The following is a 20,839-nucleotide window of genomic DNA, read 5'->3' on the forward strand; positions in this document are numbered from 1 at the left end:
CATTTATATACAGTAGAAAGAGGAGCGGACCCAAAACACTCCCTTGTGGGACCCCGCACTCTACTGTCCGAGGACTGGAGAGTACTCCGTTTATATCTACCACCTGTTGTCTCCCTGTTAGGTAGGAACCAATTAATTTCTGAGCTGCCTCATTAAAGCCTAGGGCCCTAAGCTTCATTAACAAGATGTTGTGATCCACTGAATCAAATGCCTTCTGGAGGTCTAACATTACCATTCCACACACGCTTCATAACTTTTATTCTATTAAACCTAGAATGGTGATGTTGGTGTCTGTACCTAAGTTTTCATGCATGATTGGACCATATCTTATATGATATTTCACACAATGAGACAATAAATATGTGGAGAACTAGAGTTAGATATGAGAACTGTAAACAACAGTTGATTGTGAAGAACAAACGATGATTGTGAGGAACGTCCTCATCACAAGAAAGGATCTGCATCTCAGCACCAATGTCAACGCCATGCCAAAGACCTGATGGAGGTGTTGCTGAGCAATGGGAATCCCTTTGAGGAGGGCAGTAAAGACCTGGTTACATTAGACAATAAGGTGTGTGAGGGCGGAGCTTCCTACAGGCGATATAGGCGGTTGCCTAAAAATCTAAAACGGTTGGTCGGTCTGAGCCTCAGCTTTAGGTGTTCACAGTCAGAACATGCTAGAGCGCTGTGCATTGATGGGTATCGGTCAAGTGTTTATAGAATTGAGTGTTGAGGAAAGAAAGACTAATGTTAGAGAACTATGAAGAGGCAAAAGCCATCCGGCCATCCAGTATAAAAAGAGAATAAAAGAAGAAGACGAGAAACATGCCAAGGTGAAAGGTATGCAATTTTGTACAACTTCCAAGACTTGCCACACCAAATCAAATGTATTTGTAAGGCCCGACAACACACGTTAATGTCCGCATGGGCCGTACACTTGTTCTTTAAACAAGTCAAGAAGAAACATAACAATAAGTCAAGAACAAAACAAGAACACCATAAGGTCCAACAAATTTAAAATAAATGCTAAATAAATGAATGAATGCAAACACTCCCAGACATACCCCACGCGAAGGTAAGGAAAAACTCACTAAAACCTAACAATAGGAAGAAATGCAGCACAGGCAATGTGGAGGAGAGAAACCTTAGAAGGGCCATTCAAGGGGGGATCTCCCTTCTTAGATGTCGGTGATAGTAGTGTTGCAGACTGACAGTTGGTAAGCATGCACTCATGTGTGTAGTGAAACACAGATGAGTGCATGCAATAAATAACTGAACATTTAGAACAATTTAAGATAGAGCTGATAGCGATAGCAACTGAACATTTTGAAAGATTAAAGATAGAGCTGATAGCGGATCTATTTGAGGCACAGGGGCGGCCCAAAGAGGGTCGCATCCTCCCCTCTTCTTCTGTGCATGCAGTAGGAGTAGGAAGACCCACACAGTTAGCCTAGCTTAGCGTCATTCACTGAAAGTAGGTTCCCAAAAAGTTGGCGTGTTCCTTTAAAGGCCAACTTGCAGGTTGTATTTTTGTTCAATAAACAATGTGACTAGGGCAACGCTGACTTTCATGAAGAGAACAAAAAGAATTATCGAAATTGAGTAGTGGCAGAAGCAAAGAGCCTTCTTAGTTGTTACCTGAAGACATCCGGTTGCACTTGTTGACTAACACGTTGTGAGCTTGCAACACGCTGTTCTCTTCTCTAGCCTGACTGCTAAAACATGGTGAATATTTGTGTGTGTGGTGGGTGTACCAATTCCAGCCTTTCTGGCCATAAAGTGCACGTCTTTCCGAAGAAAGGCACGCCAGCCTTTAGATCATGGGTGCGATTCGTACAGGTGAAGAGGGCTGATTTTACGGCGTCGTCGATGAAAGACGGTGACCGACACTCGGTCATATGTGGAGCTCATTTCAGAGACGCGGATTACATCCAAGGAGATCTCCTCTCCCATAGAATGGGATTTCGAACTCTGGACCAGGTGAAACTGTTAGAAGGTACTTTGTTTGTGTTTGGGATTCCTATTTGTTTAGGTTTGATTTTTGTTTGTCTGATTGTGCTCCAGAGTTCAGAAGTTGCTAACAGCAATTGGTGTGAGATAGAGGGCTTGCAACGCAGCATCAAGCTACTGAAGGAGCAGGACTTGAAAGTCGCAGTCCTTGTCACTGACAGAAACCGCCAGGTACAAGTGACAGACACACACACACACACACACACACACACACACACACACACACACACACACACACACACACACACACACACACACACACACACACACACACACACACACACACACACACACACACACACACACACACACACACACACACACACACACACACACACACACACACACACACACACACACACACACACACACACACACTTTCTCTGGTGATAGTTGAATTGGCAGAAAAAACATGGGGGATATTGGTGTAAACTAAGGGAGGCCACGTCAAGGGTAACCAAATAAATGTTGGCAGTGGAATTGGGGATATTTACCTCTGAAAGCTGTTGAATAAAGTCTCCTGTGTTTATAAGATGGCAATTTGGGTCTCATGTGGCGATCAACTTCTGGCGATCAAGAAACTGTGAGAGGGGCTCTGTGGTGATAGTTAAATAACTTTTTGTATTTTTGTTCACTTTAGAAATAGAAATATTTGAATGTGAATGCATTTCAAGTTTACTTGAAGGGTTAGTTAACTCATAAATTCTGCCATATATCTGTACAATTCAACCGATTCTGCAGGTAGCAAAATGGGTGAGAGATGTACTGTGCGCTGAAGGAACACGACACTTCTTTGATATCTGGCATATTGCCAAATGTAAGTATTTGTCCTTGAAAATGCATGGCTACATGGAAGGCAAGACCAATCACAGCAGTTAAATTTTGTCAGTCCGATTTTAAAGTGTGTGGTGTGTGTGTGTGTGCCCATGCAATAACAGCCGTAAGCAAGAAGTTGGATGCCCTTTCCAGAGAGCGTGACTGTGACGTTATAAAGCTCTGGAAGCAGTCTTTCGTGAACCACCTCTACTGGACCGCCGGTTCTACTCCCAGTGGCAATGCAGACATGATGGAGGCAAAGTGGAGAAGCCTGGTCAATCATGCTCAAGACATACATGAGCATGACACTCCTGCATTCCCTGCCTGTCAGCATGAGCCATTGGAAGGAGAGGACGGAAACAAGGAGTGGCTTGAACCAGGTATCTATCGCTCAGGAATGTGCACAAGTTCACTTTTTCATGATCTGTTAGTTGATTGTCTGAATGAATATCCATGTGAATAACCTTTCACAAATATGTACAAAAAAGCATATGATCAGGGAGAGATTGAAAAATCAGTTGATGCTGATGTTGTATGTGTCAGGTTCATCAGCAGCTGTTCAACTGGAGGCTCTTGTGACTAAAAAACTGTTCCTCAAAGATGTACGGCAGCGATCTCCCCAGAACCAAACCTACTCACTCGAGGCGTTTCACTCCCTGATGATCCGCTTTGCCCCAAAGCACACAGGGTTCTCCTTCCTTGGAATGCCTAGCAGGTACAGTCAGTGTCATAAGATAATTTGGTTTTGGCAGTACAAATGTAAAATTAGACATTTCAATACATTGACATTTCAGAATGATTAAGTAAATGTATTCTGAATGAAAAGATCTTATCCTCATTACAGTAGAATAAAGAGTTACTGCACACTCCTCTGTGTACACAACATGTTTTTGCAATCGGCAGCTATGAGGGTGTGGCGACTCTTATCCCACAGTGTTTATTTCGTTGGCTGGCACCTTGCGAGGACTGGTGTGCCCTTGCACCCTTGGTAACTGCCTTCATCATCATCTCTAAATGGAGGAGAGACATGCGCAATCTAGGGCTGCACGATAATTATTTTTATTTAACCAGGAAGTCCCATTGAGATACAAGATCGGTTTGGGAGAGGGAGGTAAGGGGTTTTAGATTGTGTTGTTGTGAAGTTTAGCCTTCAGAGAGGGAGAGCAAAGTACAGAAAAAAAGGTACCAGCGTTGGGTACCGGTATCGATTCCCAGGTAAAAAGAAACATTTTCAGGCTCGGTGTCCTGAAAAGACCCACCGCGTAGGCCAGATCCAAGCCGCATTTTACAATAAACCTCTGTGGGGCTGCTTAAAAAAAATATTATAAGAGCAAATTTAATCGCAATCGCAATATCGGTCAGAAAAAAAAATGCAATTAGATTATTTCCCAAAATCGTGCAGCCCTAGCGCAATCCACAACCAAACATGAATTTTTTTATTTTATTACACCGAGTGCTGCTGTGATGTTTCGGGCTCTCGAAATGTCACAGCACCACTGTTCTTACAACTGGAGCCCACAGTGTGCGAGCGTTTCAGTTTTCATCCTCATCTCTGACATTAATTATCATAAAATGAATTATCATAAAATGTTTCTCCTTTCCATAGGCTCCTTTTAGCAGCTATGCATTACAACCACAATGGGAACCGAACAGTGGCCACTACTAGTGCTGGAGAACCACGCTACGCAGTGTCCTACCCTAGGTTCCGTAAAGGGGAACATCATGTGCATCCCATCAAAGACAAACCATCTTACGGTGTGTGTTCAATTACTATTTGGAATTATCAACAATTTGCATATTTGGAAATACTGCTATACTTTTATAATGTGTGTGTTTCAATATAATATTCTCTTCTCTTCAGACTATGCATTTGATTTGATGGGCTCTTTGAAGGACCAATATTCCAGAAGTTCATCAGCCCTGAGAGCCGTCAGTGAAGGTTTGGCAGCTGCTGCTCCCCCCATTGCAAGAACCTTCCAACAGGTGGACAAGGCTGAAGCTGTCACTCAGTACCTGACACAGAAGTCCCGCTTTTCTTCTGGCCACCAGGATCGCTAGTGTAACCCAGGTTTCAGATTCATAACTATTTAGTCATAGGGACATAAATAGTTAATGTCATTGAATAAGAACAGTATCAAAAAGATTCCCCCAGTTGCAAAACCGAAGAAGCGTTGCAGTTAAAGTAGCCTGCGGTTTTGGCCAGGTTTTTCCAGCACCCCGTTCCACCCTGGGAGCAGTTCCAGACCACCCATCACCACGTGTGCCCACGCGGGACGAGGTGGTGTGCCGTATCGATACAAGATGGCGAGCCAACCCACTGAACCTCTGATATAGATCAAGGCTATGCCGGCCTGATCTGAATACCCCTGTTGCTCAACTCCTGTTGCCTCAACAGTCTGGTAGGATTGAGAATTGCCTTCCTCATTCCCAGTGAGGGAGTGGATCAGGAATTAACGAACTGATTGAACTTGAGTCATAAGAACTTCCAAGGACCATATCCTTTTCTATGACACGAACTGATTGAACGAGAACACAAGGACTTCCAAGGGCTTCGACCCTGTTCACCTTTTGTTATTTTGATATTGTATTTGATTTGATTTAGTTTGATATATGGGTACAGATATTCTCCTATAAGAAGGGAGAATTAAAGGGTAAATACGCCCAGTAAGATACCTGAACTACTGACGTTCTCTTGTAAAGAGGACGAGTTAAAGGGTCAATGTACCCAATAAGATACTTGAATCCCATTGATGACATATTGATTATAGTTGAATCACTGATGGTTCTCCTGTAAAGAAAGATGGTAAATTCACCTAATAAGGTATTTGCATTCCTATAACCTGGAATATTTCTATTGGTACTTTGTTTGTGGTACACCTTCAAAGGAAGAGGAGCATTTCACCTAATAAGGTATTTGCATTCCCTGCACGTAAGGGTTAGGTTTAAATTAATATGTTTAAACATTTACCTATTGAAATGATAAACTGATATAGTTTACTGATGCTAAAAGGATACATCTAATATCCAACCTTGAACCTAGCTTTTAGCTAGAGATAACCTCAGAGACGTCTGAACCAAACCCAATGTGTTGATCCAATCAACCTAGGACTTGATATCGAACTAACCCTCCTGAAAGAAGGAGTGGTTAATGAAAGAACCTAAAAAAGGATACTTCACTCTACCTCATTGTATGTATTGTAACTGTCTAGCTAGCGCGCTTGAGAATAAAATACTGGTCACTGTTATAACTCTGCCTCTGGTCTGCTATTGTGTATATTACTCCTCTCCTCATTCGAACCTAGAACTGTGCCCGTGGCGAACAGCTGTTACTGTTAGTGACACAAGTGATGATATACTTGTGTTGTGTAAGCAACTGCTCTTTAGGTAAGCACCTTGACATAAATGATATCTGTTAATGACATGTATTTACATTTTGACAACCTGGTCTGTAAGTAGAACAAAAGATTCAATGTTGACTATACTACACATGACTGCTTACTGTGTAAGAAGCAAATGATGAGAAAATCATTGTGTTTTAATCAAAACCCTGCATGGTTATTTATGACTTGCAAGTCCAATTGTATAAATGATAACACAGATGGCATATAGTATATCATATCTTTGACAATAGTGACCAAATGTTTTTGGCATCTAAAGAAGAAAAACATGAATACTGTCAATTCAGTTCAATAACTGTATTGGCTCAAGTCTGGCCATAAGAAGCCTCTGTAGTCGCCACCTTCCTCTGGACACGTCTGTCTGATGGCTGGACTACACAGGCAGGTACCACCTCCTCTGGACACGTCTGTCTGATGGCTGGACTACACAGGCAGGTACCACCCTCTGCTGGACACGTCTGTCTGATGGCTGGACTACACAGGCAGGTACCACCCTCTGCTGGACACGTCTGTCTGATGGCTGGACTACACAGGCAGGTACCACCCTCTGCTGGACACGTCTGTCTGATGGCTGGACTACACAGGCAGGTACCACCTCCTCTGGACACGTCTGTCTGATGGCTGGACTACACAGGCAGGTACCACCTTCCTATTGTGCCGACCAAGTTTACCATAAACCCAGCGAACCATCTGTCTGTACGCTGTGTAGCGGTATTGGCTCGAAGAGAGAGATAGATTGCTTTATTAATCCTGCAAGGGACATTCTCGTGTCATAGCACTGCAGTAGGCATGAAAATACAGATCATGTTCATTTCAGGAGTGAGTCATACTTTTCATAAAATATTGTACAATTTGCTCAAAAGTCCTGAGGGTGAGTTCTCCATGCTCCTGGCGGAAGGCAAGATATGCTATCTGCAGCACAAAAGGATTCAGACAGGAACCTTCAAATCCTGGATGTTGTGTTAGACAACGGATGTTCTCAGGTCTGGGTGCTAAACCCTCTACTAGCTTCCAATAGGGCTGTATCTCTCTGCAACACATGCTCTCTATACCAGTGGTCATAGGTTGACATTCTCCACACAGACACCTCAGTTCAAAGACATAAAAAAGAAAAGGTCGCCGAACAAGTTTGAACTTTAGGCTACTGCTGACATGCAGTAACCCTACCAATGAAACCAACTGTTATTGATACACTGCAACGTTAGGCTATCACTATGAATTGAAAATGGGGGACCCTGATGTAAACAAGACGAAAGTATTTCTCTGGTCTGCATCCATTTAACAATTGTGTGTATTGAGCCGTACTGTATTGTACCCATTCTGCAATCTGTTAAATAAAGTTTTCATTCATTCATTCATTCTATACTGTTGATAATGACGCGTGCGGCTTACCACGACGTCTGAGCGATCCTCCACATGTTGTTGTTGCCCCATGCGTCCATCTCCTGGCGATATCGAGGTCTGACAGAGGCATCTGCTGCTGGTGTCTCTTGCCTAACAGGCTCGAAATTGTATGGAGCAGGTCCATCAAAGTCTCTCCGACGATTAAACCCATCTTCGTCTTGTAAGGCGTCCATTTGGATCAAGGAAAGGGCTTTTTCCGCATTAGTCAAACTCCTTGTAGTGGATTCAGAGGAAGGCGAAAGTTGCCTCAAGTGACGTCGGGGGGGGGGGGGGGGGGGGGGGGGGGGCTACATCAACTCGAGGGACACCAACAAACTGAACAAGCTGGTGAGGAAGGCTAGCTCCGTGGTGGGAGCAGGGGCGGATTTAGGATTGTAGGAGATCCGGGGCTTAGCCCAGATGGGCCCCCCCCCTTTTTTTTTTTTTTTTTTTTTTTTTTTTTTTTTTTTTTTTTTTAATTTTTTTTTTTTTTGCAGGCAAGGGGTGGGTAGGAGGGGGTCAGACACGACCCCCTCCACGACAGATTTTTTTTGAATTTAATGAACCTGTACGTGCAATTTCCTGCAATATAGAGCCTTCAATCTTGACCAATAAAGCTGCTCTTTTCACTATAAAACTCAGTTAACCATAACGTAGTTATGGTTAGATTTATATATTGGGGGGGGATATATCATATTTTTCATATAATCAAAAAGTGGTGGAGCAAGATCATACCTTTGCTCCCCCAAGTTCAATAGTGGGAGAGCAGAGATGCTCCGAATGCTCTTATGGCCAGGCGTCTATGATTCACTGATACAAAGTAAAATAGTGCAGTGCAATAAAATAGTTAGTAAAATAGAATAAAATAATGCAATAGTGCATTGCAATAAAATAGTTATCATCGTATTTTTTCGGGAGGCCGGTAAGGAGTGCATTACAGTAGTCGAGTTGGCTTGAGATAAAGGCATGGATCTGGTTTTCAGCGTCCTTTTGATTTATAAATGGCCGTACTTTAGCTATGTTTCTAAGGTGGAAGAATTAAGTTTTTGTCAACTTGTTGATTGTGATTTAAAGCTTAGGTCTGAGTCTACCATAACACCAAGACTTAACTCACTCAAATACAGTTAGCAGCTGGATAGACCACAGATGGAAATTAGCTTCTGCTAAATCTGGTGCAAACATATTTTCATGTAACAATGATGAATTGTAAAAAAAAAAAAAAAAAAAAAAAAATCTTTTTATTTTTTTTTATTTTTTTTTATTTTTTTTAAAATAGATTCGGGGCTTTTCAGACTACATCCGGGGCTTGAGCCCAGGTAGCCACCCCCTAGCTCCGCCCCTGGGTGGGAGTCGAGCTGGTCAGACTAGAGGTGGTGGCAGAGAGGGGGATGAGAAGGAAGCTGGCTGCTCTCCTGGAGAATCCCTCCCACCCCCTCTACGACGAGCTAGTCAAGATGAGAAGCACGTTCAGCCACAGACTCATACCCCCCCCGACACTCAACTAACCGCCTTGGCCAGTCCTTCATACCAGCGGCCATCAGGCTCCACAACAGTGGGCAGGGACTGCTGCCATCAGGCTCCACAACAGTGGGCAGGGACTGCTGCCATCAGGCTCCACAACAGTGGGCAGGGACTAGCGGCCATCAGGCTCCACAACAGTGGGCAGGGACTGCTGCCATCAGGCTCCACAACAGTGGGCAGGGACTGCTGCCATCAGGCTCCACAACAGTGGGCAGGGACTAGCGGCCATCAGGCTCCACAACAGTGGGCAGGGACTGCTGCCATCAGGCTCCACAACAGTGGGCAGGGAGCGCTGCCAGACATCCAACTACAACTAGAGTACTGTACTAGGAACCTCCATCACTGAGTGTGTCTGACTCGCACCCAAAAGGACAATATATAACGTGACATACGGACATACCTTATGCATACTGCACCTTATGTGTATACTGTACACTTCATCAGAGCATATATTTAGCATTTTATTTTTTATTATATATTAGATTAGATATTAGATTATATATATTGTAACTATTTAGTGTAGTTTCAAGTTTCAAGTTTCTTTAATAGTTGTCATACAGAAGTACAGAATACTTTTATACAAAATGCTTCTTTCTGTTACGCTCCAGAGACTGTGCTAGACAAGATAAGTGTGAAATAAAATAGTATAGCATGTAAAAATAGAAGTAAAAAAGTAGAAGTCACGTACGTAGACACAGTGTTCAGTATATACATGTGTACAATGTTCGATGCAGAATAGAGTAACTCAGTTACCGTACAATATACAATATACTATGCAATATACTAATATACAATACTATATAGTGCAAATCAGAAATGGGATGAGGTACAATTTACAGTAAGGTGTACTGAGGTATGGGTTGTAGTGCAAATCCTTTACCAATTAATATAAAGTGTGTCTAGGTGTTCTAAAGTGTGGAGAGTGGGTGCTGCAGTGTGTTGTTTGTTTAAAGTGAGTGTGTGCGTGTGGATGTGTGTGTTGTGAGTGCATTTGATGGTTGTTGCATAGTGTTATTGTTCGTTGAGCAACCTGATGGCCTGGGGATAGAAGCTTCTTCTGAGTCTTTCTGTGCTCGCCATGAGACTCCGGTATCGCTTGCCTGACCGCAGCAGTTCAAAGAGGCAGTTGTTTGGGTGGCTGGAGTCCTTAATAATTCTCTTAGCCTTACCCCTGCACCGCTTGTTGTAAATGCCCTGGAGAGTGGGAAGCCCCCCTCCAATTGTGCGTTCGGCTGAACGGGCCACTCTCTGTAGTCTGCTGCGGTCTTGTGCGGTGCTATTCCCAAACCAGGAGGTGATATTGCCAGTCAGGATGCTCTCTATTGTACATGAGTAGAAGTTCTTAAGGATCTTCTGACTGACTTGGAACTTCCTTAGGCGCCTGAGGAAGTAGAGGCGTTGTCGTGCCTTCTTCACAACACTGTCAATGTGTGTGGTCCATGTCAAGTCCTCGGATATGTGGGCTCCAAGGGCAAATATGTAGGGCAAATATAACTGAGAGGGCATACATACCTTCATCTTGCACCTTGTTGCCCATATGCGCATGTCCAGAGTTAATTATATTATATTGTTATATAGTTATATTGTTTACACTGCCTTTTTTTTTCTTCTATTTTTATTTGTACTTCTCCACTGTACTATAACTCTATGGCCTGTATCAGCTGTATGTCTTCTACCACCTGTACCCCCCCCCCTCCCCCCTCCCCCACGCTGCTATGATGCCTGCATCTCCCCAAGGGGATCAATAAAGGAATATCTTATCTTATCTTACTTCAAAAAGACTGGCATGGTCCTGATGATGCTGATGTGACGCCCCTAGAGGGCGCCTGTGAGCTAGTAGCAATCTGATGGTCCAGAATTATTAAATTGTTTTCCAGTTTGTGTTGTGTGACTGATTGTAGATCAGTGGATCATGTAGCCCATTATACAAAAACGAAACATCACTCAAAGTATTTATAAATACTTAAAACTGAATTAATCCCATTGTAAAAAGGAATAATACAACTTTGACAGAAAGTTAACCAACCTTATGATGCTTCTTTGTGTGTACACGTGTTAGAAGGCCGGGTATAAGGCCCAAGGCATGTCCTGAATGAATGAATGAAAACTTTATTAACAGATTGCATAATGGGTACAATACAGTACGGCTCAATACACTGTAACATTCAAAACCGCTCTTAAAGAGCACCTACGGGAGGCTGCAATTCGAAACTGGGCACCGTAAAGGTCCAACCCCCCCAGTCTCCTCCCCACCGTATGTATATTTTTTCTCCCACCCGCCCACCCCCTCCTAAGGTACAGTCTCCTCCCCATCATATAATCTCTGTTAGGATCTATGGGTAACATTACTGTATATTTGCATATCGTATATGTCACAAATGTAACAGTACTATATACCTGTATGTCATGTATGTCCCTATGCCATAAATGTCATGATGTCATGTATGTTGTGTATGTCATAAATGTCACTATGAATTGAAAATGGGGGACCCTGATGTAAACAAGACGGAAGTCTTTCTCTGGTCTGCATCCCCTTAACAATTGTGTGTATTGAGCCGTACTGTACTGTACCCATTCTGCAATCTGTTAATAAAGTTTTCATTCAATCAATCAGGTTAACCCTTTCACTGTCACATGACAGCCGGTTAACCCTTTCACTGCCACACTACAGAAGGTTAACCCTTTACTATCACACTACCCACGGTTACCCGCCGGTAGTGTGATAGTAAAGGTAGTGTGATAGTAAAGGGTTAACCTTCTGTAGTGTGATAGTAAAGGGTTAACCTTCTGTCGTGTGGCAGTGAAAGGGTTAACCTTCTGTCGTGTGGCAGTGAAAGGGTTAACCTTCTGTCGTGTGTGGCAGTGAAAGGGTTAACCTTCTGTCATGTGTGGCAGTGAAAGGGTATACTGATTGATTGAATGAAAACTTTATTAACAGATTGCAGAATGGGTACAATACAGTACGGCTCAATAGGGATGCAGACCAGAGAAAGACTTTCGTCTTGTTTACATCAGGGTCCCCCATCTTCAATTAATCAGGACATATATGACAGTACTGCTACATCTATTAGACAGGGTCAATTTTCAGAAAATCATAACCCTGAAGGCATTTCGTGTTTATTTTTGGTACACAACATTTCTAGGGGTATTAAGGGGTGCTGAATCCAAATCTGCTGTATACCAAGCTCAAAAATGTCAAATAAGGCCTCAAATTGAGAAATCCAACATGGCCGCCAGCGCCAGGCTGAAATCAAGTTAAGTGCATATCTTTTTGACTAAACAAGGTAGAAACATGAATGAAATGTGTTTTTATATGTTTGCATACATGAGGAATTTAAAATCATATCCTGATTTTAGATCAGTTGTGAAAATGTTGCTTGAAACTCATATTTATAGCAGAAACGGTGGTCGTTATTGATGCATAACTCATCAACCAAATAAGAAAGAAAAGCAGGATGATCCCAGGCCATGGATTTATTCATCAAACTCTTTTCTCTTGATTTTTTTTTATCAACATGTCATTTATGCAAATTAGATAGTCCTTAATATGCGTACAGTAGCTTAGGTACAGTAATTGATTGTCAGTCATCAATCGTATTCAGGCATGTGTCGCAGGTGTCTTGCAGTTGCATGATTCATCCAATGCCACTTTTCCAGAATAGATTATAATATAATAAAATAAAAATATTATTTTACTATATCAATATAAGTGAAGGTTCAAGTTTCTTTATTAGTTATCATACAGAATACAGAATACTTTGCATGAAATGTTTCTTTCTGTGTTGCTCCTGAGAGTGTGCTAGATAATAACAAGATAGTATAAAATAAGTATAATAAGTATAAAATAGAAAGTCAAGAAGTCAAGTACGTAAACAAGTGTAAACAACAAAATTGTTCAGTGTTTCTATATATACAGTATGTACAGCTGGTACAAAAATGGTGAGGTATAGCTTAGCTTGTGGTGCCACCTTGTAGTGGTGAGGTGCAATAAGGAATGAGAATGATGTGCAATTTCCTTACCAATAATATAAATATAAATATAAAGTGTAAATTGTGTCTAAAGTGGTAAAGTGGGTGATTGATACAGTGTGTTGTTTATTTAAGTGAGTGTATGTGCGCTGTGGGTGTGTTGATGGTTTGCTTATTGTTCATTGTTCATTCATTGAGCATCCTGATGGCCTGGGGATAGAAGCACCTTCTGAGTCTCTCTGTGCTTGCCATGGAGACTCCGGTATCGCTTGCCTGATCGCAGCAGTTCAAAGAGGCAGTTGTTTGAGTGGCTGGAGTCTTTGATTATTCTCTTAGCCTTGCCCATGCACCGCTTGTTGTAAATGTCTTGGAGAGTGGGAAGCCCACCTTCAATTGTGCGTTCGGCTGAACGGGCCACTCTCTGTAGTCTGCTGCGGTCTTGTGCAGTGCTATTCCCAAACCAGGAGGTGATATTGCCAGTCAGGATGCTCTCTATTGTGCATGAGTAGAAGTTCTTGAGGATCTTCTGACTCACGTTGAACTTCCTTAAGCGCCTAAGGAAGTAGAGGCGTTGTCGTGCCTTCTTGATAACACTGTCAATGTGTGTGGTCCATGTCAAGTCCTCGGATATGTGGACTCCGAGGTACTTAAAACTGTTCACTCTCTCAACCGGTGCCCCGTCGATGCTGAGGGGGCTGTAGTCCCTGACCCCGACCTCCTAAAGTCCACAATCATCTCCTTTGTTTTGCTGATGTTCAGGGAGAGGCTGTTCTCTTGACACCATCCCGCTAGAACCTTAACCTCTTCCAGGTAGGCCCTCTCATCGTTTGCAGAGATCAGGCCCACCACTACTGTGTCGTGGGCAAATTTGATGATTGTGTTGTTGTTCCGCTGTGCCACACAGTCATGTGTGTACAGGGAGTGGAGGAGGGGACTCAGGACACAGCCCTGGGGGGCCCCTATGTTGAGAGTGCTGGATGAGGAGGTGCAGTTGCCTGCTCTCACCACCTGGGGTCTGCCCGTCAGGAAGTCCAAGACCCACTGGCAGAGGTCATAGTTCAAGCCCAGGTCCCTGAGCTTGGCTATGAGTTTGGAGGGGACTATGGTATTGAATGCTGAGCTGTAGTCGATGAATAGCATTCTCACATAGTTCCCCTGCCTCTTGTCCAGGTGTGATGCTGCTGTGTGCAGCACATGGGCTATGGCGTCCTCCGTGGACCTGTTGGGGCGGTATGCAAATTGCAGGGGGTCCAGGTTGATGGGGAGGGAGGAACAGATGTAGCCCTTCACTAGCTTCTCAAAGCACTTCATGGCTATGGAGGTGAGAGCTACAGGGCGGTAGTCGTTGAGGCAAGCTGGCTTGGATTTTTTGGGTACAGGGATAATGGTGGACTTCTTCAGACAGGTGGGGATGACAGCCTGTTCTAAGTACAGGTTAAATATGTCAGTGAATACCGGGGCCAGTTGGTCAGCACAGACTTTTAGGATGCGGCCGGGGATACCGTCCGGACCTGCTGCCTTCCTGATATTCACTTTCTTAAACGTCCTCCTCACCTCATGTTCTGTTATCCTGAACACTGAGTCTCCATCAGCAGTGCCCCCCTCCTCCATTGCAGTGGTTTGTAGGCTGGTGCTGTTATTCCCAGCCTCAAACCTCGCATAGAAGGTATTGAGATCATTTGCCAGTTGGATGTCACTGTTCAGTTTGAGGGAGGTGCCTTTGTAATCTGTCATCGTTCTGAGGCCCTGCCACATAGCTCTAGAGTCAGCCTGTTCATATTGAAGTTCAATTGAATCCCTGTAGCGCCTTTTTGCTTCTATTACTTTCCTCCTAACATTGTATCTCACCACCTTGTGGTCATTCATGTTGCCATGTTGTTGTTGCCATGTTGTCACAAGCCTGGCATTGAATGCTGAGGTGCGCGCCTTCAGAGCTTCACGGACGGATTTGTCTACCCAGGGCTTTTGGTTTGGGTAAACTCTAATTGTGGTAGAGGGGATTGTTTCTTCTACCAAAGTACAAACAAAGTCCAGCACTGTTTCCGTGTAGTCATTAATATTATCTGTGTTATCGCGGAACACCCCCCAGTCTGTACATTCTAGTGCAGCTTGGAGCGTCTCCTCCGACGCCACCGTCCAGCGCTTCACCTCTCGCGATACTACAGGAATGTGCTTGAGACTTTGTTTATACTGCGGTACAAGAAAGATGGCGTCGTGATCTGACTTGCCGGAAGGACTGGCAGCATGTGATTTTTAACCGCTCTTAAATTGCGAGTAGCAATGGTCTAAAATATTCCCGCCTCTGGTAGAAGAAGTCACATGCTGGTAGAATTTTGGCAGCACTTTTCTCAGATTAGCGCTATTGAAATCACCCACAACCACAATAGCAGCGTCAACGTTAGCTGCTTGGAGCTTGTTTACCTCTTTGTGGAGCTTGGAGAGTGCGTCGCCTGTGTTTGCTTGTGGTGGAATATACACTCCGATCAGAATGACAGAACGTTAATTCTCTCGGGAGAAAGAATGGCCGGCACTTGATGGATATATACTCCAGGTTTGGGGAGCAGTGGTTTGAAAGCTCTTTCACGTTGCCTGGATCACACCAATTGTTGTTCAACATGAAAGCTATTCCACCTTCCCGCTTTTTACCGGAATCTTCCTCTGTACGTTTGAATACTTGTTACAGTAATCCTTACAGTGACAGCTTATTCACACTCTTCCTCAGTGTTCCGGCAGGTGTTGACTTTCTTACAGTTGCATGCTTCGATACATGCCATGTGACTCTTCCTGAATAGAATAGAGTAGAAGATAATTAAAAGATTATAGCCAGCTCCCGTACAAGTATATTCGAACACATGATACAATTGTCCTTACAGTGATTTATTCTGTTCCTTCATTCCTTTTTTTCTCTCTGTTATAGGCATTATGTTCACAATTCTGTTAACGACAAACAGTCTAGAGTATACAGTCTTGCAGGTGGATGTAGAGATGTAGAGATCCAGCTTTCATGTAGAGATGCGTACATCGGATTCTGTCATAGTGAGCCAAGAGTAGAAGCAGCACATCTGTGTCACGCGCTGACACGACGATTGTTTCCACTGGAGCCTGGATGAGAAAATCAGACGTGTATCAGCTTCCTCATGGTCAGCACTAAGAGAGGAGACTTCAAGATCTGGATATGTTGACTTGACAGTTGTCAAGTCAAACCTCTCTCATACTACAACTACAGGTTCATCATCCGGGCTGTGTTCTATCAGGTGGTTTGAGAGTAGTTGAGCGATATCTGATTTGTTGTCTTCAAGGGCCATGAAGCTCGACCAATCGGCAGGAAGTGGAACAGACTTGTTTTTGATTTCACAACGTACTGGTCTGTGGCGCTGTTTGCGTTTCACCCTTGTGCCTGTTTTGATGGATTGGTCATGGTATCTGTCAAAGACGACATCTACCCTCTGGTATTTTGCTCCCATCTTCAACACGGTGTCAGTGAACTTGTTGGCATAGTCACCAAATGTTGTAGTGTCAGGTGGCTTTCCGAGTGCCATTACCAGAGCTTGGCCATCAATGACCAGGCAGCTGGGTCCCTGAAGGGTAAGATCTGCAGGGGTTTTAACTTGTTTCGTCAGTAAATTTGCTAACACAGACTTGTTGGTGGAATGTAGACTCCCGTTAGTTGTGGCCAGAGATGGCGTGATGGGCATGAGCTCATGCTGGAGGATATTGTCAAGGTCTACCTTACGACCTGCTCTGTAAGCTGTGATGAGCCTTTGTAGAATCTGCCTGTCCACTTTGATGGTGTTTTGCTTGTTCTTGGAAAGTTGCACAACTTCATACAAAGAGGCAAATGTCTTGGCTTTGTTCTTTCGAATGGGTGATTTCAGGTTCAGGTGCTGGTCACTATCTGGAGGTTCACACAAACGTTTGTCCACAAACATGTTCAGTTGTGCCTGTCCAAGGTGTTCTGCGCCAAGTATGGATTCTTGAATCTCCGGTGTGACTACGTCCTTGTTGATGTATGTAAGAAAACTTACAAAAGCACATTTAATTTAGGTTTGTACCTTGTGTAGTCACACTTAACTCATTAAGCCCCACCATTTATTTTTAGAAAATTCGCCTAAAACAGCATGCTTACATTAAAATGCTTATATATCCAGATCTATAAGAGCTACTTGCATAAACTTGGTGCCTGAAGAAAGCTAAGACTTGGGGGATTCTAATGTTGGTGTCCAACACTGTACAGTTATTACCAAATTGCTGTCGTATTCCTGCAAACACTGAATAAATGTCATTTTTTTATCCTCACCTATACAAAGATTACAGTTAGACAGTCAAAAACACCCTGTTACTCATGGTTGCACCCCAGCTATATTCCTACTCTCTTCCTCCATAGGTGCAGATGTTCTGTGCAAAGTTGCATGTCAGTAGAATAAAAACTGTGGGTTTAGCACCTGTTTTTGTGGAGAGAGGGCCTGGTGCTGGCGGCCATGTTGGATTTCTCAATTTTGAGGCCTTATTTGACATTTTTGAGCTTGGTATACAGCAAATTTGGATTCAGCACCCCTTAATACCCCTAGAAATGTTCTGTACCAAAAATAAACACGAAATGCCTTCAGCACTTTATACAAGCACATTTTCTGAAATTCTGCCTAGTCTATATACATTTATGACATACCAGATTTGCAAATACAGTACTGTTTGTGATACAAAAAGAGTCCAGAAAAGAGAGTATATACATTTGACGTAGAAACTGTACATTGGAGAGTAGGTGGGGGGGGGGCTGTACATTGGAGGTGGTTGGGTGGGGGCCTGGGGGGGGGGGGGGACACTGTACACTGTTATTACTGTCTGCATCCGACTCCACTCTGCGCCGGTGCCGAGGTGACTGAGATGCGGTGTGACAGATCGGGGTTAGCCGCCAGGGGGCGCCCGTCTCCCCCGCCCCCCCGGCTCTGAGCTCATCTCTCCGGCGACGCGCGGCTCCAGACGGCACTCCTTCCCCGGCCTCCGCTCCGAGCGCCCGGACCCGCGGCAGACAGTACCAGCTGTCCGGGGCGCTGGCTCCACCGAACCTCCACGTCCAGGATCCTCGTCCTCTTCCTCTGGATCTGAACCCTCAACCCTTCTTCCTCTGGATCTGAACCCCCAACCCTTCTTCCTCTGGATCTGAACCCCCAACCCTTCTTCCTCTGGATCTGAACCCCCAACCCGTCTTCCTCTGGATCTGAACCCCCAACCCGTCTTCCTCTGGAGGGGGCGCCGTGGCCGTGCGCGTGTCTCTCTCGCGGAGGACTTTACACTTTACTTCCCAACAACAAGCTCTGAGACTCGGGATCGAAATGCACGGATCTGTTCTTCCTGCTGAAGGGAACCTGCTTGTTATTATTCCCACAGACGGTGTGACGATCATATCGATCATATCTGCGCCACTCTCTCTGCGCGGCAGCTGCAACTTATTGGTCAAGTTCACCGCTTGTTGTTTTTGGCAACGATGATAATGTGAAAGCTTTTTTTTTGCGCCAAGAGAAATGTCTATATTCGGGAGAGTTATGTGCTAAGTTTTCCTCCGCTTCTATCGTATTCTACCGTTGTTGGGGATCACAGATGGATAATAACCTCCTACATCATCATCATCATCATCATTCTGGATTCACCGTCGCTGCCGCCCGCTAGAATACACCATGCTGCTGTCTCCGCTCCTGCGGTTACTGCTGTGTCTCTCTCTCTGTGGCGAGGCCGCTGCGAGGGTTAACCCTAACCCTGACCCTAACCCTGACCGTGACCCTGACCCTAACCCTGACCCTGACCCTGTCCCTGTCCCTCGCCATCCTGGCTCCACCGCCACGCACAGGAACACACACGGGGCGCACCGGGGCAGCCGGAGGTGGCAGGCGGCTTACGAGCGAGTCGTCGACGAAAAAGACAATAGAGTGTCTTGGAATGCAGTCAGGACGTGGGTGAATAACGTCAAATATTCCTCCAACAGTATGCAGACCGTGCAGGGGGGGGGGACCACGAACCGCGCCGTGCGTAAAACCCACGCGTCGCCAAATGGAACGGGACGCGCGCGGCCGGCGGAGCGCAGAGGTATGTAATAAAAAAAAAAATCAACCAACGAACTAGATTCTTATACCGGATCTCCTCACTGGTAAACAAGAATACCTTGAAAACTCTGGCAGGAGCACTCATTCAAGGGTACTACGACTATGCTTGTACCTCATGGTACCAAAGCACCTCAAAGGCACTAAAAACAAAACTACAAACATCACAAAACAAACTGGTCAGACTACTGCTTGACCTGACTCCTAGAACCCACCTCACCCCTGCCCACTTTGACAACCTAGGATGGCTTAGAGTAGACGACAGAGTACAGCAACTTGCAATGGGCCTGGTCTACAAGATACACTACACGACCAAGGTACCCATGTACATGTCAAAATACTTCCCAAAGGTCAGTGAATACCACGATCACAACACCAGAGGGAGCTCCACAAATCATGTTAAACCCAGATTCGGCTCAAACAAGGGACTAAACACATTTCGCAATTATGCCACATCAATGTGGAACGCCCTACCCACAGCTGTAAAGGAATGTGGATCACTACCCACTTTCAAAACCGCTCTTAAAGAACACCTACGGGAGGCTGCAATTCGAAACTGGTTCCTGTAAATGTCCAAACACCCCCACCCCCACCCCCTCCTAATAGACAGTCTCCTCCCCACTGTATGTATATATTCACCCCGCCGTATGTATATTTCTCTCCCACCCACCCCCTCCTAATGTACAGTCTCCTCCCCACCGTATGTATATTCTCTGTTAGGATCTATGGGTAACAGTACTGTATATTTGCATATCGTATATGTCACAAATGTAACAGTACTATATACCTGTATGTCATGTATGTCCCTATGCCATAAATGTCATGATGTCAAGTAGGGATGCACGATATTGATTTTTTGACACCGATACCGATAACTTTATACTCCTCAAGCCGATAACCGATACCGATAACCGATATTTATTGTATTATAATTTTTTTTAATGTATATATATATATATATTTTTTTTTGGATCAATCTTTTTTTTTTTTTTAGTATTTATAAGCTCCGACGTCATCGGTACTGCTATCGGTACTCGAGAAATGATGGAGTTTTTTTTTGAGGAATTTAAACGTCGCAAACTAATCTTGTTGGCCGTTTTCTATATCTCTCCTGCCTCGGTGTCTCTGCCTGCGCGAGGAGCGGGCTGTGCTCACACACACACACACACACACACACACACACACACACACACACACACACACACACACACACACACACACACACACACACACACACACACACACACACACACACACACGGGTGCTGCCGAGTACAGACAGCTCTGCTCTCATCATGGCGGACAGAACGAAACGTTCAAAAGTCTGGGTCTATTTTACTAAAGTCGATGCTGACAACGCTCATTGCCACAAGTGCAACAAGACATTTGCCAGTAATGTATAAGCGCTGGTACTTGTCAATGTGGCTGGCGGGGAGCTAACGTTATTAGCCTGAGCTCCGAGTAGAATAATGGCCGACAATCCGGAGGTAAATAAACGTACGAGAGCTTCTGATTGGTGGTAAGAAGAAGAGATGGGTGCAAGCGGTGGGATGTAATTGGCAGATCGACTGTCTGCCTCCGAATGTAACGTTACGTCACAGCCAAGAAAGGGAGCGCTGGATTTGTGAAAAACTCCCTGTTCCTAAACCAC

The sequence above is a fragment of the Notolepis coatsorum genome (assembly GCF_963971535.1).
Source record: "Notolepis coatsorum genome assembly, chromosome: 18".
NCBI classification, from domain to species: Eukaryota; Metazoa; Chordata; class Actinopteri; order Aulopiformes; family Paralepididae; genus Notolepis; species Notolepis coatsorum.